Consider the following 19,333-nt stretch of genomic DNA (forward strand, 5'->3'; position numbering starts at 1 on the left):
AACGACTCTCTGGGCCTACATACGAGCCCTAATCTCTCTGATGTGATCCTCATGGTCTTTACGCGATATGTACGTTGGTGCCAGTAGAATCGGTCTGCTGTCAGCCTCAACTGTCGGCTCTCTAAATTTCTCAATAGTGCTCCTCGAAAAGGACGTCGTCTTCCCCCCAGTGATTCCCATTTGAATTCCCGAAGCATCTCCGACATACTTGCGAGGTAACAAATCTAGTAGCTCTCCACTGAAATGCTTCTGCGTCTTCCTTTAATCCGACCTAGTGCGGATCCCAAACGCCTGAACATTACTCAACAATGGGTTGCATTTTTGTCTTACGTGCGATCTCCATTATGGACGAATCACACTTTCACAAAAATTCTCCGAATAAACCAAAGTCGACCTTTCACCTTTCCTACTACAGTCCTTTGAAGCTCATTCCATTTCATATTGCTTTGCAGCTTTTCGCCTGGGTATTTAATCGACATGACTGTGTCAAACAAAGCACTGCTAATGCTGTACGTGAACCTTAAGAGTTTGATTTTCCTACTCACCTGCATTAGCTTACATTTTTCTACACTTACAGTCAGCTGCCATTCATCACAGCAACTAGAAATTTTGTGTAAGTCATCTAGAATCGTCCTAGAGTCACTCTATCACAAAAGCTTCCCACAAACCACAGCTTCACCAGCAAACAGCCGTAGACTGCTCCTTACCTTGTTTCTGTGTGTACAAGATGAATGAAAAGGAATAAAATTTTGTTCTTCCGTGACGGTGTCAAAAATTTATCATTTTGGAAATAACTTATAGACTTATAGATTCGGTATCAGCTTTCTGCAGATGAAATCTGGATTATGATTCATTGTTATGAATTCTGTATAGAGGATAAGAGTTAATTTTATATTGTAGTTACTCGCTCAGTAAACCAATTTACTTGGGTGGAACCAGTTCTTTTTATGGTGAGTATGTGTTTACTCGCTGTAATGATTTTGAATCACAAATACTGAAAGACAAGAAAAAATGACAAAGTCAGTATAACCAATAACTCACTGATCATGTTAACCACAGAAACAGCAACAAACAGAGATGTGAATCATAACCAGGTTACTAAATAACGAATTACCTTCTCTCTCACTCTCAAAAAAAGTATCCTCTCACACATTGAATAACGCACATACACATACACACACATAAGATAAACACACAGTGACAGTTGGCAACGCTACACACAACAGACACATTCATTCAATTCACACGGAAAGGTGGAAGTGAAATTATGAAGTCAACCTGATTCGAAAAAAAATATCAAACGCCGAAAACAGTCCATCTGGAGTTTTCAGGCCGAGTAAATACATCCACAGGATAACATACGTGGATTAGCAACATCGTAATAACATCGTAATTATACCAAATGCTAATTTAACCACATGAAACTTGTGCTGTGAAAGTTGCTGAACAAAAAAAGAAAACATAATATAATAACATATTTGTGACTGGTATATAAAACAAGTATTATATACATAAAAAACGTGTGTTACAGGTCACTTAAGATGCTTCACAAATAAGAGAAGCGAAACGTTTATGGTAAAGAATAAACTGCTTTTCAGTTAGTTGCAAACACGTAATACACCCCCATGAATTTTGAGACAACTAAGGAGCGACGGAAAACAGTTAAAATTGCAAAATGATTGTCCTGTAGCCCTAGTACTGCCCAATTACAACGTCAAGAAGTATTTTTTCTTCTCTTTACTCAGGATACTCTTGGGGAAAGAAAAATAGATACTGTAGGACGGTACGACAAACATATTGGGACAGACAGCAGCAAAGAAAAACGAGAAAAGCATGTGGGAGACATGAGACGAGACTTGTCTATCAAAGTCTTTGGTAGCAAAGTAATTGAGAAAATGCGCAGTTCCCTGTGGATGCTATTTCCAGACGGAAGATGTTGCAAGGAGAAGGGCTCTTTGAAGCCGTGACATGTACACAAAGACGGCTTCAGCAGAATTACCGTGGCCCACAAGCTACACAGCGTCTTTGTGCTGGCAGCACACCACGGGAATAACAACACATGGGACGGATGCTGCATGAAACGGGAGCCTCTTGCAAACTGGAACTGACGAAGTTGAGGTGAACTGTGTATCACAAAACGTATGCCAAACAGCAACCGCACGAATCCATTCGTAACAGGAAAACAAATCTGTAATAAGAGGAAAGGGACAATTAACGAACCTTAAATGTGCAGTTTGTCTCGTAAGAGAAGGAAATATAATACCTGTAGTGACATAAATGTTTATTTTGAAATTAGCTACGAATCTGTCTCAGTATGTGTTTAACTACCACACTTACGGAAAGAAAACGCAACACCAAAAGAAAAAAAAAGCATTAATGTAGAGTAATAAAACTTCGGGAACACATTTGTCTAGATAACACATTTAAGTGATTTACATTGGAAGAACACAGGCTAATGCAAGCACTAAATAAACTTTTCAAATGTGAAATGCTGATATATAAATAACAAGTGTAAGCGACAGAATTTCCAATGCAAGTATGCCCAATATATATGCATTGTGTTGTACAGGTGCCGGTTTTCAGTTTGTGGGATGGAGTTCCATGCCTGTACACTTGGTTGGTCAATACAGGAACAGTTATGCTGTTTGTGGATGATGCTCGTGTTGTCGTTCAGCAATGTCCCATATGTGCTCGATTGGAAACACATCTGGTGATCCAGCAGGCCCAGACATGTCGACGCTCTGAATAGTATCTTGAGTTACAACAGCGATATGTGAGCAAGTGTGATCGTCTTAGAAAGCATTCACTGGAATGCTGTTCATGAATGGCAGAACAAAAGGTCGAATCACCAGACCGAAGTTCAAGTTTGCAGTCAGAATCACGAGACTTCTCATGGTGTCATACGGAATCGCACCCCAGTTGTAAGTCCATTGCGTCTAGGGCGCAGACAGGCTGGTTACAGGCCCTCTGCTGGCCCCTTTCTAACAAACAGGCGGGCATCAACGGTACCGAGCGGAACACCGAGGCAGAACCATCTTTCGTCAAAAAACACAACAGACCTTGACCATGCCCTCCTATGAGCTCTCGCTTGACATCGCTGATGTCGCTAATGGCGGTGGTTCAGGGTCAGAGGAATGCACTTCACACCCCGTCTGGCTTGGAACTGTCCTTGAAATAACCGATTTGTAACAGCTGTGTCACTGTCGAGCCAACTGCTGCTCAGATTGCAGCTGCAGATGCATTACGATGCGCCAGAGCCATACGCCGAGCAACGTGGTCTTCGTTTTCGGATGTCCTATGTGACCGTCCGGAACCCGGTATTCTTGCGACCGAACATTCTCAAGACCACCGCTGCCAGCAATCATATACAATGGCTACATTCCTGCCACGTATTCGTGCAGTATCGCAGAAGGAACATCCAGTTCCCCGTAGCCCTATTAAACGGCCTCCTTCAAACTCAGTAAGGTGCTGATAGTCGCCTTATAGGCATTCTTGACTAACATCAGGTCAACATGTCCATCTCAAAGGTAACTAATGCTCACTACCGTTAAGGCGTGTATTAAAAGCTACCAGCGCCACACTTATGCTGGTGGCGCGAAATCTGAATAGACAGCATGTTTTAGTCGTAGAGACATGCCTACCAACATTCGGTTATGTCTCATAACAACTTTTTGGTGTTGCGGTTTTTTCCGTCGGTTTGTATTTTCCTGTACTTTTATCTTGCGGACAGGATGGTTTTACAGATAACGTGTAAAATTTAGTAGACACTTGTGTATGATGTATACAAAGGATGATTTGTTCTTGCGATACAACGGTGTTTCATGACGGCAATACCATCTCGATAGTACTTTACGAATGTACGTGACAACACCATTCTGGCTTGCAATAGCAACTTGTGTTATTTTTTTAGTTTATAGTTCTCATTTCGTAGAACCAAACTGAGGAGAAAACGTCTTGGCCATGGATCGAGTTGTGTATAAAGTTAACATCAGGAAACTCCATAATACATAAGATAAAATTTACACCAATCCCACACATACGACAAGTAGCAGAGTGTATTCTAGAAAAATGAACGGCATGGTATACCTTCCTGCACTAGAGTCGAGGAAGTGAGGTCCACATACAGACTGGATTTCAGCTTGATACTAACAGAGTGAAATCTGCTGATTCTTGATAATAAGCCTGTATTGCTAACAACAAATGACACTAAAGAAAGTATATATTGAAAGATCACTATCAGAATTTCCAGATTCCTGAACGGACATAGACAAGATGTTCTCCAGCTTACACCACGTACTGCTCGAACTGTCTGTTTCTGAACAAAAAATACATTTTGTGAATGGGAGGAGTTACCTGAGCGTATATAATATGGTATGTCATAAGCGAACTGAAATAAGTCAAGTAGACTAATTTTCATCTCGAACTATTTATTGTTGCAGTAACTGTTCTAACGGTGAATATAACAGGACTGTGGTTTTGAACAGGATCATAAATATGAGCCTTCCATGATTTCTTACCATCTGTCTGAACACCGAGCGGTTTGGATTGTTCAGGGAGACGAATTAGTCCAATTTGTGTTATCAGAATGCCAGTTTCAGTTCAACTGCATGATACAAACAGTAGAAACAAAGTCTCATTGTGATTCAGAATCAGTTTATTTTGTAGACCACGAAGTTTTGTCTTCTACTACATTTTTTGATATATTGCATATGTTGCACTCAACATCCTCCACTATAAAGCTAGTTTCATCAGCGAACAAAAGTATTTTTGATTTTTTTTTTTGTTTTTTGTTTAGTCACCAGTGCTCTGCCTGGTTTCATGCGGCCCGCCACTCTGGCTCACCCCCAGTACCAACCTCTTCATCTCAGAGTAGCACCTGCAACCAACAGCCTCAATTATTTTCTAGAGGTATTCCATTCTCTTTCTTCCTCTACAGGTTTCATCATATACAGCTTCTTCTAGTACCACGGAAGACATTCCCTGATGTTTTAACAAATGTCCTACCATTCTGTCCCTTCTTCATTTCAGTGTTCTGCCTGGATAGTAGAATTCTTAGCTTCATCTACTTCGTGACATCTACATCTACATCTACGTGCTTACTCTGCTATTCACAATAAAGTGCCTGGCAGAGGGTTTAATTAACAACCTTACTTACATGATCAGATCGGGAGTGAAGACTGTCTCTTAAAAAGGCGTTAAGAGCATTTTTATCAGCTTTTGTAAATAGATATGCTTAGAGTTTCTTTTTTATGGTTGTAGGTGTTACGGTATTCAGCCTAGCAGCTACTGACTTGTGGTCGCTAATCCCTGTATTCGTCACAATACACACTATTTGTCCAGGATTATTTGTTGCTAAAAGGTCAAGTATGCTTTCGCAACCATTTACGCTTCAAGTTCGCTCATGAACTAATTGTTCAACATAAATTTCTGTGAAAGTATTCAGTACAATTTCGGATGAAGTTTTTGCCTGCCGCCGGCCTTAAACGTATAATTTTTCCAGGATATCGATGGTAGATTGAAGTCACCACTGACTATAACTGTATGAGCGGGGTACTTATTTGAAATTAGACTCAAGTTTTCTTTGAACTTTTCAGCAACTATATTTTCTGAGTCGGGAGGTCGGTAAAACGATCGGAATAATAGTTTAGTCCGATTGCCAGGTATAACCACTACCCATACTATTTCACACAAACTATCTATTTCAATTTCGCTACAAGGCAAACTACCTCTGACGGCAATAAATACGCCACAACCAACTGTATTTAATTTATCCTTCACTGTTAGATCGTTTGAAAAATTCAAATGTTCAACTCCTTGCTGTATCTTAATGCTACTTGTCATTACTTTTGTCTTCCTTTGATTTACTCTCAATCCATGTTCTGTACTCAGTATACTGTTCATTCCATCCACCAGAGATTTTAATTCTTCTTCACTTTCATTCAGGATAACAATGTCATCTGCGAATCTTATCGTTGATATCCTTTGAATTTATTTCGACTCCCGTTCCTTTCATTTATTTGCTTCGTTGCTTCTTCGATGTATAGACTGAATAGTAGGTGCGGAAGACTGCATGCCCGTCTTACACCGTTTTTAATACGGGCATTTCGTTCTTGCACTTCCACTCTCACTATTCCTTCTTGGATTTTGTACATGTTGTATATTAGCTGTCTCTCCCTATAGCTTACCCTATTTTCCTCAGAATTTCGAATATCTTACACCATCTGATACTGGCGAACGCTTTTTCCAGGTCAACAAATCCTATGAATGTGCCTTGATTTTCTTCAGTCTAGCTTCCATTATCAGTCATAACTTCAGAACAACTTACGTGGTGCCCTTTTCCCTCCTAATGTCAAACTGATCGTCACCTAAAAAATCCTCAACTTCTTTTCAATTCTTCTGTATACTATTCTTGTCAGCTACTTGGATGCATGAGCTGCTAACTTGATTGTGCAATAATTCTCGCACTTGTCAGCTCTTGCAGTCTTCGGAATGGTGTGGATGCTATTTGTCCCGAAAGTCGGATGTATATCGCGAGGCTCATACGTTCTACACATCAACGTGAATAGTCTTTTTGTTGCCACTTCCCCCAGTGATTTTAGAAATTCTGATGCAATTTTATCTAGCCCTTTAAACTTATTTGAGCTTAAGCCTTGCAATGCTCTTTTAAATTATTTTGTAAAACTGGATCCTCGATCTCTTCCCTAACGACTACTGTTTCTTCTTCAATCACTTCAGACAAGCCTTCCCCTCAGAGAGAGGTTCAGTGTTTTCTTTCCATGTATCCGCTCTCTTCTCTGCATTTAACAGTGGAATTCGCCTTCTCACTCTTAACGTTACCGTCCTTGCTTTTAATGTCACTGAAGGTTGTTTTGACTTTTCTATAAGCTGAATTGGTCCTTCCAACAATAATTTTTTTTTCGATTTCTTCACATTTTTCATGCAGTCATTTCGCCTTTTCCATGCACTTCGTATTTATTTCATTCCTATGTGACTTGTATTTCTGAATTCCTGAACTGCCCTGAACATTTTTGTACTTCCCTCTTTCAGCGATCAACTGCAGTATGTGTTTAGTTATGCATGCTTTCTTCGTAGACTGAAGGTTGTTTTGACTTTTCTATAAGCTGAATTGGTCCTTCCGACAATCATTTCTTTTTCGATTTCTTCACATTTTTCATGCAGTCATTTCGCCTTCTTCCATGCAATTCGTATTTATTTCATTCCTATGTGACTTGTATTTCTGAATTCCTGAACTTCTCTGAATATTTTTGTACTTCCCTCTTTCAGCGATCAACTACAGTATGTCTTTAGTTATGCATGCTTTCTTCGTAGTTCCCTTCTTTGTACCTACGTAGTAACCAACTTTTGTGATTGGCCTTTGCAAAGATGCCCACTCTCCTTGAACTGCATGTGAGCTATTCCTTATCGAAGTATCTATTGCCTTAGAGAACTTCAAGGCTATCTCTTAATTCCTTAGTACTTCCATATTTCACTTCTTTGTGCACCGATTCTTAAACTTTGGCTTACTCTTCATCACTACTAAATTGTGATCTGAGTCTGCATCTGCTCCTCGATACGTGTTACAATCCAATTTCTGATTTTGGAACCTCTGCCTGACCATGCTGTAATCTAACTGAAATCTTCCCGAATCTCCCGACCTTTTTCAAGTAAACCTCTTCCTCTTGTGACTCTTGGACAGGGTATCCGCTATTTCTAGCTAATAGTCTTTCTCTTCTCTAATTCTACCATAATCTTCTGTTCCCCTTCCTCCTCTACAACCACATTTCATTCCCCCTAGACTAATATATTTTCATCTCACTTTACATATTGAATTATCTGTTCACTATTCTCATATACTTTCCCTGTCTCTTCATCTTCAGCTTGCGACGTCAGAATTAATATCTGAACTGTTGTTGGTGGTGTTAGTTTGCTGTCGATTCTGATAAGAACAATCCTGTAGTTTCCCCTAGACGCTGTGCCCTGCACTTTAATTTATCTTCAGTCCTGTACTTCTCGAAATACTTGCGCAGTTTCGCCAGGAATACTTCCCGGATTGTGAAGTTCTCCTCGTTTTTCTCATACCATTGTTTGGCAGTGCACTCCAAGTAGAAAATACGTTAGGCAAACACACAGTGTCATTCCATTTGTTAAATTTGACTATACGCTCATATACCTTCAGCCACTTGCTTGGATCTTGGCCATCGTCACCAGAGAATTCGGAAGGATGTATCATGTGGGGACACACGGTTGCTGTCATCGTTACATCCTTTTCTTCTTCTGTCTTCAGTTGATTGTGACCTGTTGAATATGGCTAGAACTCGGGTTTCTCGCCACATAAACAGTGGCTCTGTCGTGGCCTGATGGGGTCCACTGCGTCGTAGATAATGTGCGCTATAACAAGTTCCAGTACCCAGCGCTTCTACCAGAATAGTGTCATGTAGAAGAAGGTGAAATTAGATGAATGACGACCACTAACTTCACTTAACGAAGATTTATTCAGCACTTGAACACACAAGCTCAAGGAGCGAACTGCCTCTGGCCAAAACACATACAGTATGTGTATATACAGATACAGAACATTCCACTGCAGTGCTTCTTGATATTTGTGGATACTTGTAGAATGTACTCGAACCGAATATAGAAATTTAAAATTGTACAATTTGGTGAGTTTTGAACTCACTATCCTCCATGCAACAGTGCAGTATCACAACCACAGTGCTACTCAGCTTCTTCTGTGATAATATTTTTGATTAGTTTAGAAAACAACGGAAATAATATAAGGAATGTCAAATTCATAGAATTATAATGATTAGTAATATCTAGTTAGAAATTTCTTCTTCCTCATAAACTAGCAAATTCAGTTTTTGGAGTTTGAAGAAAGAAATTTGAATACTTGGATTTTTAAGTCTTTAAAAGGATTTCCATATTTTTTATAACAACTTTACACTCTTTCGGTAGTGGATAATTATCGTTTTCAGTAGTCCTCTGAAAAATAGAATCTTCTTGATCTTTTCTCGAAATGCAAGTAAAAATTACTGTTAAATCACCTTCAAATTTAATTTATTTATGGTCTTTAAAATATCCACCCAATAATTGTAATGGAAAAAGTACTTCATTTTGCTTGGTTTTAATTTTACCACCATTAAAATATGTTCTTCAGTATTTAATTCAGTCAAAAGGAATGAAGTTAATTGAATAAGAGTTGAAAAAGAAATAAAATGGTGTTTGACTCTAGATAAAATATTACTTCCTTTTCTAATTGTAAAAACATTAAAGAATTTAAAGAATGATTATTTATTAGTTTAATATTTAATTTCCCATCATGTACAGAAAATTCAGTTTCATCAGTGTGAATAGCATCAAAAGGCATATACAGCTGTGAACAATTAGGATAATCAAACACCCTTTGTATTAACATTAATATCTGTGTCCTTGTTAGGAAGATTTAAATTATCTTTTATTTATCATTAATAGGAATATAGTATAATTGTTAACTTTTGATCTGTTTCATGATTTAATGAGGGAAAATTTACTAATTCATTTCTAAAACAACTGTTACATAAGCATCATTAAACTCAATAAAAGTATCATTTTCATCAGTTACAGTCATTTCTAAACTCTAAATAGTAACAAAAATTTGAATATTCATAGTGTTATTTAGTTCATAAATTATTGGAGCACCAAAGTTAGAAATATGTTGCAATGAAACAATAATGTTAGTTTACTTACAAAAATGATTATTATCATTAATGAAGATCCCATCAGCCAAATGAAAATTTTCATTAATTTATTGAAATGGAATGATGTAAGGAACATTTTTAGCAACAGTTTTTTCATTGTATTAATAATGTGTTTATTTAATCCTAAAACTTGCCCAACACAGCCTTCCTTATCCATACATAATTTAACATAAATTTTGATGACAATGCAATTCAACATTTTTTCTGCATTTATATGGGTATTTGGATTTTTCGACTGAATAAATTTTTTTAAATTTTTCAAACTATATTGACAAACAGGAATTTCTACCTTTTCATGTGAGTAAATAATTTACTTGTTGTTACTTTAGCATCACAGTGAAGTTCGTCATTTTTTGCTGTAATATTTGGAGTTAAGAAATTCGAATAAAAACCAGCTAGTGAAGTACTTTTATAAGTTTCTCTTGCTGAACCAGTTAATCTTTTCTTCAGAATAGGAGAACTGAAACTCATTTCAAGTAATCAACTGATTTGTAATAGTAAAAATCGTGTAAACAAATGATGGATTGGGAACCAAAAGTTAAAAATGCAGAAAAGAAATTAAAAAATGAACCTTGCAAAATTTTACCAAATATTATCTGATATGTAAATTAAGTCCAAGTGTTTGTGAAAAAGCAACATTAATAATTGATAATGATATTTTAGCACCTGATTTGATAAATACGAAAAAAACAATTGTATGCAGTTTTAATCAATAAAAGCATATGAATTTATCAAAAAGATGTAAAGGAATTGAACATTAAATTTATGAAAAATTCATAGTTTTCTTGAAAATAATGACAAAATTGTTCCATTAGGTGAATGTAAAGACAATTCAGTTTATGTCGATTTCATTCTTGCAAATCAAGATATAGTAAGGGAATGTTTCACTAGAGGAAGACATAAGGGAATAGCTTATTTTCATTTAAGTCAAAAATATTTGAATATCATACTGGTCATAATTAAAATCATATATTCTTACAATAACAATAGTTGGTCTTATTTTTCAATCACTTAATTGAGGAACAACATGTGATAATAATGTAATTATTTCTTCATTTCATTTGTTTATAAATTCTCAAGTGGCTGATTTTCTCTTTTGATTTATATTCACCATGTTTTCGAATAGATGGTAAAAGTTCTTTATAGACCCAGTCTTGATAATTTTCTACTAATGGAAATTGTGAATCCACAACTAAAGAATATAAAACAGGTTCATTAATATATTTTGTGTGCGGATGACTATCTTTAGGTAGCAGTGAAATACTGCTATTGAAATTCTCATTAGTTATACAATATTTTTCTTTAACATTTTGTTTTATAGCATCTCATGAATTATTATATCCCAAAATATCCTAAAGATGAATTGCATGAAATGAATGATTATTTTCTATCAATCATTGGTAAAACTTATTTATCATTATATATCAGTTTATTATATTTTAGACCCACAATTATCTTCATTTATATATATAAATTGGTTTAATTTATTTTTTATTTTATAATTCAAATGATTTTGTTCCTTACGAATGGAAAGTGAAAATAAAATGATTTGCCCAATGGGAAATCAAGAAAAGGAAAATCAAAGAGATAAGAAAATAACAAAAAGAATTTGCTGCAAAAACAGATTGTAAGAGAAACAAACCAAAAGAAGTCTTAATAATTCACATATTAAAACATTTATTTGTGAAAAATGTAAAAAGGAAATTAAAATTCTTCTATTTATGTTCATAATTGTGATCATTCTAAAGATTAGAAATTAGGTTCCAAATTTTAAAAAAATAACGAAAGATATTATCAAAATATGGATGCTTTTGTGGAAAATTTGTTTGTAAATTTTAGTTTTTAAGACATCAAAAATTACCATTCATGAAAGAATATTAAGTAACTGATTAATTTTTTATTTTTGTAATCTTCTATGCAACGGTTTATTTCTCATAAGAAATCATTCATATCATCTATTGTTTTATTTTTTTATAATGACTATATGATATGTATCAATTCGATTTTGTAATACAACACATATATCATCAATTTAATTACATTCAACTGTCTACACTACATGGTTTAACGTTCTAATCAAATTCACATTTCTATAGTGCTTCATTTTGTCAGTTAAACATTGTTTATAATCACCAAACGTAATTTCATGTTTCACAACAGATTTCTTAACTATCTTAGGTTTTTTCTCTTCTTTATCACCACCTTTATAAGCATACATTTTAGATCTTAAACTAATGTTCTTAATATAAATAATTAACAATTTATCTTTCTTTTTCCTAAAACTTTCTTATTTACTTGTGGATCACTGAATTCATATTTTTATAGAAATATTTAGTTCGTATATCAAAAATGAAAGAACCAGTATGCATGTAACATAAATCTATGTTTTCACCATATTCGGTTTCAGAAAATTATAGTAAAAATCATATATTTATAAATTGGTTTTTAAATATAATCATATATTTTAGTGTGTCTGTTATTATTTTAATATTTGGTCTATTTCTGATATTTTTCATTGTTTTTCCAAAGAATGAGAGCTCCAAGCATTATCAGAAAGCACTGAAGCTCAAATAGTTATAGGTACAGAAAGGTGGCTAAAGCTGGAAAGAAGTTCCACTGAATTTTTTTCATACAATCTAACAGTGTCGAGCCAGCATAGATTAATTGCAGTTGGTGGTGGAGTATGTGTTGCTGTCAGAAGTAGTTTGCCTTGTAGTGAGACTGAAGTAGATAGTCCCTGTGAACTGGTATGGGTAGAGGTAATACCTGAGAATCGGACTAAACTATTAATAGGATCGTTTTACCGAACCCCTGATTTAGAAGATATAGTTGTTGAATAGTTCAAAGAAAACTGGAGTCCCATTTCAAATAGGTGCCCCACTCATACAATTATAGTCAGTGGTGACTACAATCTAGCCTCAATATGCTTGAAAAATTGTGCATTTAAAGCTGGTGGCTGGATTAAAACGTCATCTAAAATTGTACTGAATGGTATCTCAGAAAAATAATTGAAACAATTAGTGCATGAGCCCACTCAAAGCATAAATGGTTGCAAAAGCATACTTCTCCTCTTAGCAACAAATAATCCTGGATAAATAGTGAGTATCATGACGAATACAGGGATTAGTGACCACAAGTCAGTTCCTGCTAGGCTGAATACTCTAACACCTACAACTATCAATGAGAAACGGAAAGTATATCCATTTAAAAAAGCTGATAAAAATGCTCTTAACATCTTTTAGAGAGGCACTCTTCACTCCACCTGATCTAATCATGTAAGCGTAGAAAAGCTGTAGCATGATTTCAGAGAGATAGTATCGACAGCAATTGAGAGATATACAGGGTGAGTCACCTAACATTACCTCTGGATATATTTCGTAAACCACATCAAATACTGACGACTCGATTCCACAGACCGAACGTGAGGAGAGGGGCTACTGTAATTGGTTAATACAAACCGTAAAAAAATGCACGGAAGTATGTTTTTTAACACAAACCTACGTTTTTTTAAATCGAACCCCGTTAGTTTTGTTAGCACATCTGAACATATAAACAAATACGTAATCAGTGCCGTTTGTTGCATTGAAAAATGTTAATTACATCCGGAGATATTGTAACCTAAAGTTGACGCTTGAGTACCACTTCCCCGCTGTTCGATGGTGTGTATCGGAGAGCACCGAATTACGTAGGGATCCAAAGGGAACGGTGATGGTCCTTATGTACAGAAGAGACTAGAACAGCACATTACGTCCACATGCTAACACCGTTTTATTGGTCTTTTTCACTGACGCACATGTACATTACCATGAGGGGTGAGGTACACGTACACACGTGGTTTCCATTTTCAATTACGGAGTGGAATAGAGTGTGTCCCGACATGTCAGGCCAATAGATGTTCAATGTGGTGGCCATCATTTGCTACACACAATTGCAATCTCTGGCGTAATGAATGTCGTACACGCCGCAGTACATCTGGTGTAATGTCGCCGCAGGCTGCCACAATACGTTGTTTCGTATCCTCTGGGGTTGTAGGCACATCATGGTACACATTCTCCTTTAACGTACCCCACAGAAAGAAGTCCAGAGGTGTAAGATCAGGAGAACGGGCTGGCCAATTTATGCGTCCTCCACGTCCTATGAAACGCCCGTCGAACATCCTGTCAAGGGTCAGCCTAGTGTTAATTGCGGAATGTGCAAGTGCACCATCATGCTGATACCACATACGTCGACGCGTTTCCAGTGGGACATTTTCGAGCAATGTTGGCAGATCATTCTGTAGAAACTCGATGTATGTTGCAGCTGTTTGGGCCCCTGCAATGAAGTGAGGACCAATGAAGTGGTCGCCAATGATTCCGCACCATACATTTACAGTCAACGGTCGCTGTCACTCTACCTGTCTGAGCCAGCGAGGATTGTCTACGGACCAGTAATGCATGTTCCGTAGATTCACTGCCCTGTGGTTTGTGAAACCCGCTTCATCGGTAAACAGGTACAACTGCAATGCATTCTCTGTTAATGCCCATTGACAGAATTGCACTCGATGATTAAAGTCATCACAATGTAATTGCTGTCGTAGCGACACATGAAACGGGTGAAAGTGGTGACGATGCAGTATGCGCATGACACTACTTTGACTCAGTCCACCGGCTCTCGCAGTCTCGTGTACTCATGAGTGGGTTCATGGCAACAGCAGCTAACACACCAACTGCACCCACTTCTCCTCTGACGTGCCTGTTACGGACCCGTTTGCGTGCTACGACCATACCTGTTGCATACAGTTGGCGGTAGATGTTTTGCAATGTGCGGCACGTTGGATGCTCTCTGTCCGGGTACCTTTCTGCATACACCCTGCAGGCTTCAACTGCATTTCGTCGACACTCGCCATAGATGAGTATCATCTCCGCCTTTTCAGAGTTCGAATACAACATAGTCCAGTTCTTACAACACTACACTATCACAGACGTCTGGTAACACGGTGTACTACAGTTGGTCTGCGTGCGGATACGAATGCAGAATAACAATAGCAGCAAGCGCTACATGCCGACACTGTGACAGCTAGAACAAACCACAACAGTGCACTACAGCCACACTCGTAAACACGGTCGTCATCGTAAACATGTCCCTGCAGATACTCCTCGCCGACCGTGGACCGTGCCCCAACTGAACGTCGGAGGTTTCAAGTGTCAACTTTAGGTTACAATATCTCCAGATGTAATTAACATTTTACAATGCTACAAACAGCACTGATTCCGTATTTGTTTATATGTTCAGATGTGCTAACAAAACGTGGTTCCATTTAAAAAAACGTAGGTTTGTGTTAAAAAACATACTTCTGTGCATTTTTTTATGGTTTGTATTAAACAATTACACTAGCCCCTCTCCTCACGTTCGGTCTGTGGAATCGGTTCGTCAGTATTTGATGTGGTTTACGAAATACATCCAGCGGTAGCGTTAGGTGACTCACCCTGTATACCACATAAATTAATAAGTGATGGTACTGATCCACCATGGTACACACAATGGGCCAGATCGCTGTTGCAGAAGCAGCGAAAAAATATTGCCAAATTTAAAAGAACTCAAAATCCCCAAGACTGGCAAAGTTTTGCAGAGGTTCGAAATATATCACGTATTTATATGTGAGATGCTTTTAATAATTTCCTCATCGAAATTCTGCCTCGGAATTTGGTAGAAATCCCAAACAGATTTTGGTCATACATAAAGCACACCAGTGGCAAGACGCAATCAATACCTTCAATGCATGATAACAGCAGGGAAATAACTGATGACAGTGCCATGAAATGAAATGTCGTGCGGCTAGGGCCTCCCATCGGGTAGACCGTTCGCCTGGTGCAGGTCTTTCGAATTGACGCCACTTCGGCGACCTGCGCGTCGATGGGGATGAAATGATGATGATTAGGACAACACAACACCCAGTCCCTGAGCGGAGAAAATCTCCGACCCAGCCGGGAATCGAACCTGGGCCCTTAGGATTGACATCCTGTCACGCTGACCACTCAGCTACCAGAGGCGGACACAGTGCCATTAAAACTGAGTTATTAAACACGATTTTACGAAACTCCTTCACCAGAGAAGATTAAGTGCATATTCCTGAATTCCATTCAAGAACAACTTCCAAGATGAGAAACATAGATGTAGATATCCTCAGTGTAACAAAGCAGCTAAAGTCACTTAATAAAGCCGAGGCCTATGGCCCAGATTGTATACCAGTCAAATTCCTCTCAGTCTATGCTGATGCAACAGCTCATATTTAGCAATTACATACAACCACTCACTCACACGAAGATCCATACCTAAAGTATGGAAAGCTTCGCAAGTCTCACCAATAACCAAAAAGGAAAGTGGGATTAATCCGCTGAATTACAGGCCCATGTCAGTAACGTCGATTTGCAGTAGGATTTTGGAATATATACTGTGTTTGAACATTAAGAAGAACCAGATTTGTTGACACAGAGTAGCACTGATTCAGAAAACAACGTTCTTGCAAAACACAGCTAGCTCTTTATACTCATTAAGTAATCGGTGCTGGCGTCAGAGGATGTCAAATTGATTCAATATTTTTAAATTTCCAGAAGGCTTTCTAAAAATAAAATCATATCATAATCATGTAATAAATATAATTTAACTTCATCATTTCTAACATAGAATCCCAAGATAATCATGGTGCAGTAGAGTACCAAGAAGGATCAACTTTATAAGATTTAATAATGTATCTCTAAAATTTTTGAAAATTTCTGCTAAAATTAAGACATTAGATTTATTGTATAACTTTGTATATTCATCTCAACTCTTAATATTGAATTTAAACAAACTGTTTTTGCTATATTATACCCACCATTAGAAATATTATCTTTATTAAGTCTTGAATGAAATCATACTGTTTTAGGTAAATTACTGAGTTGTAATTTTTCTTCAGAATCCATGTATTCTTGAGGGTAAACTCTTTTTCAATTGTTGAATCGAATTGTTCACCTTTAAAATAATTTGCTGTTTTTCTAAATTGTTCTTCTGTGAGATTAGAAGACAATTGTCAACACATGAAGCTCTAAATTTAAATTATGCCAAAATCTTATAGTTAAACAATCTTCAACATGTTTACTACAAAAATGTACTTCTGTTTATTATTTGGAATCGCAACAATATCTTTACTATGTATTGCCAGTTCTTTGATAAATAAATCAACTTCATAATTTGTTAAATTATGATTATAAACTGGAATAAATTTAGGATTTTGGTAATTAATTAAGGTTGCTGTCTTCAGTGAAACTTCTCGACATATTCCTTTTAAACTGAATTGTTCTCTAAGATTTTTTCTCCTTTTGAAAATTTAGTTTTACTATTGATGGCATCTTCTTTAGTCACTTTCATTGGAATATTCTGACTATATAACTTAGAAATTTCTCTAGATCCTTCTTTTAACATCTCAAACTATTTTTGCTGCATATTTAGCAGTAGATGTAACTGGATTTTTATAATTACCATTAGATGTTTTAGCATAACACCTGAATGAAAGTGGTGAATGTTTAAGATATTTCTTAGTAAGGTTTTCAGAGTTTGGTTGACAACTATTAATATATTTTAATAAACATTCGAAATTTGGATAAATAAAAAAGGTACCCTTAATGACTGTTATTTTTAAAATCAATTCTTTGGCATTTAAATGTCATATATATATATATATATATACTTCTTTATGTTCTTTACAATCATTTTCATGAACATCTAATTTTTCTTGTGAATAAAAATATCTTAAACATCAATCACAAAGATAAATTTGGTCTCCATTTTTTTGTTTCCTGCAAACAAATTAATCTTCATAGATTTTATGCATCAATAATGTGAATTATTTTCTTCTTGAATTAGAAGAAGATTGACATGTCATTTTTGTTTCTTTTTTGTATAGTAAAGAGAATATACAATAATTTCTCTTCTTCCTCATTGCTTTCAAATGCAGAAACATCAACTGAAATACTTGATTTCTTTACAAATTTTGGAATATATGTTAACACACGAAAATTAATTTTTTCTTCTTGAGAAATTTCATCTAATTTTTATCCTATATTTTTAGAATTGTTTACTCTTCCTACTTGAACACTTGTTGGATATAAGGATGATTTTTATTGACTAAAATAATATTTTAGATCTGTGTTTTTTTTACATTAACTACAACTTTTTTCTATAATTACTTTTGTTAAATTGGTACAGGGGAAACAAAAATTAGATTGTGTTTAGTGATACTTAATTCCAAGTTATCAATGTAAAATAAAGACAAACCAGATTTTTTCATGTTCATTTATTATATATCAGTTATTAGGTGATTTGTTGATTTTTGGTAATAATCTTCTATTTTAGTTGTTCTTAATTATATTTACTTAGTTGTTTTAAATTTAAATTCTTGCATTTAATAATGTCGTTTTAAATTACAATAAATTTCTCTTCTTTGTATTAAAATATTATTTAATCTGGTGATGCTTGTTTCTTTATTTCGATTAAAAATTTTTTGTAGTTCATCAATATTATCATTATTGTCAATTCTAACACTTATTATTCTTGATTTTTAACCAGAAATGTTCCCACAAATTCGTTTAGGTGATCTGAAAAAAAATCTTCATCATCTAGAACATTGAAACCTGTTCAATTTTTCTGATATTTCTTTGGTTAATTTGTTGATATTTGTCTCCTAATGTATTTAAAATAATTGACATTTTCATTATTACAAATTTTGTTCTCAGATCTATTGATACATTGATTAATTGTTGGTTGTTAAAATAACAATGTTTTTTTCATTTTTCCATTGTATGGATTGTCGGAAGGTCACTTAAAGATTTGTTAGTCAAATTGTTATCATTAATAATGTTACCTTCAGATTTTTTGATAAGATCGATTAAATGATTCTTTATGTGTTTATAATAATTTTTTACTTTTTTCATTTTATAAGTTTGATGAAGTTCGTTTAAAGAATTTTTATTCAAATTTTTGTCATTATCACTGTTATTAACATTGTCAATGGAATTTACAATAAGTTCAAATAATTTTTGTTTATTAAGTTTGGAAGAATTGTTTAAATTTTATGTTTCGACTGTTGATAAAATTTTTAAATTTTTCTTTTTTAGTTCTCTCTTCTTCATTTCCTTGTTTGTTTCCTACTAAAATAATCAATAAATTTCAACAGTAGTCTCTTGTTACATTTGAATATCCATTTTCTTTACAATAATTTTCTAAATCCATGTAAGTCAATCCATACTTTATTTTAGTATAAATTGCTAAGTTCTTAAATAGCTCAGTTTTGTTAATCATTTTGATTTTGTTGTATTTGTATGGTATGAAATTTGATTTTATTTTCCTTCAAACATTTACAGGTAAAATGTACCTTTGAGATTTTTTAAAATTTAAATTTCAATCGATGAAGTATATTCAAGATTTGTCGGTTCTTATTTATAAAGAATAAAATTTATTACATATTTGAATTTTTAAATGAGAAAATATGAATTTGGTTTTTTTGATATAGGCAAATGAGATTTCATAGTTCTTGTTTATAAAGAGTAAAATTTTGTAGATTTGTAAATTTGTAGATGAGA

This window comes from Schistocerca serialis, chromosome 9 (assembly GCF_023864345.2).
Source record: "Schistocerca serialis cubense isolate TAMUIC-IGC-003099 chromosome 9, iqSchSeri2.2, whole genome shotgun sequence".
Taxonomy (NCBI): Eukaryota; Metazoa; Arthropoda; class Insecta; order Orthoptera; family Acrididae; genus Schistocerca; species Schistocerca serialis.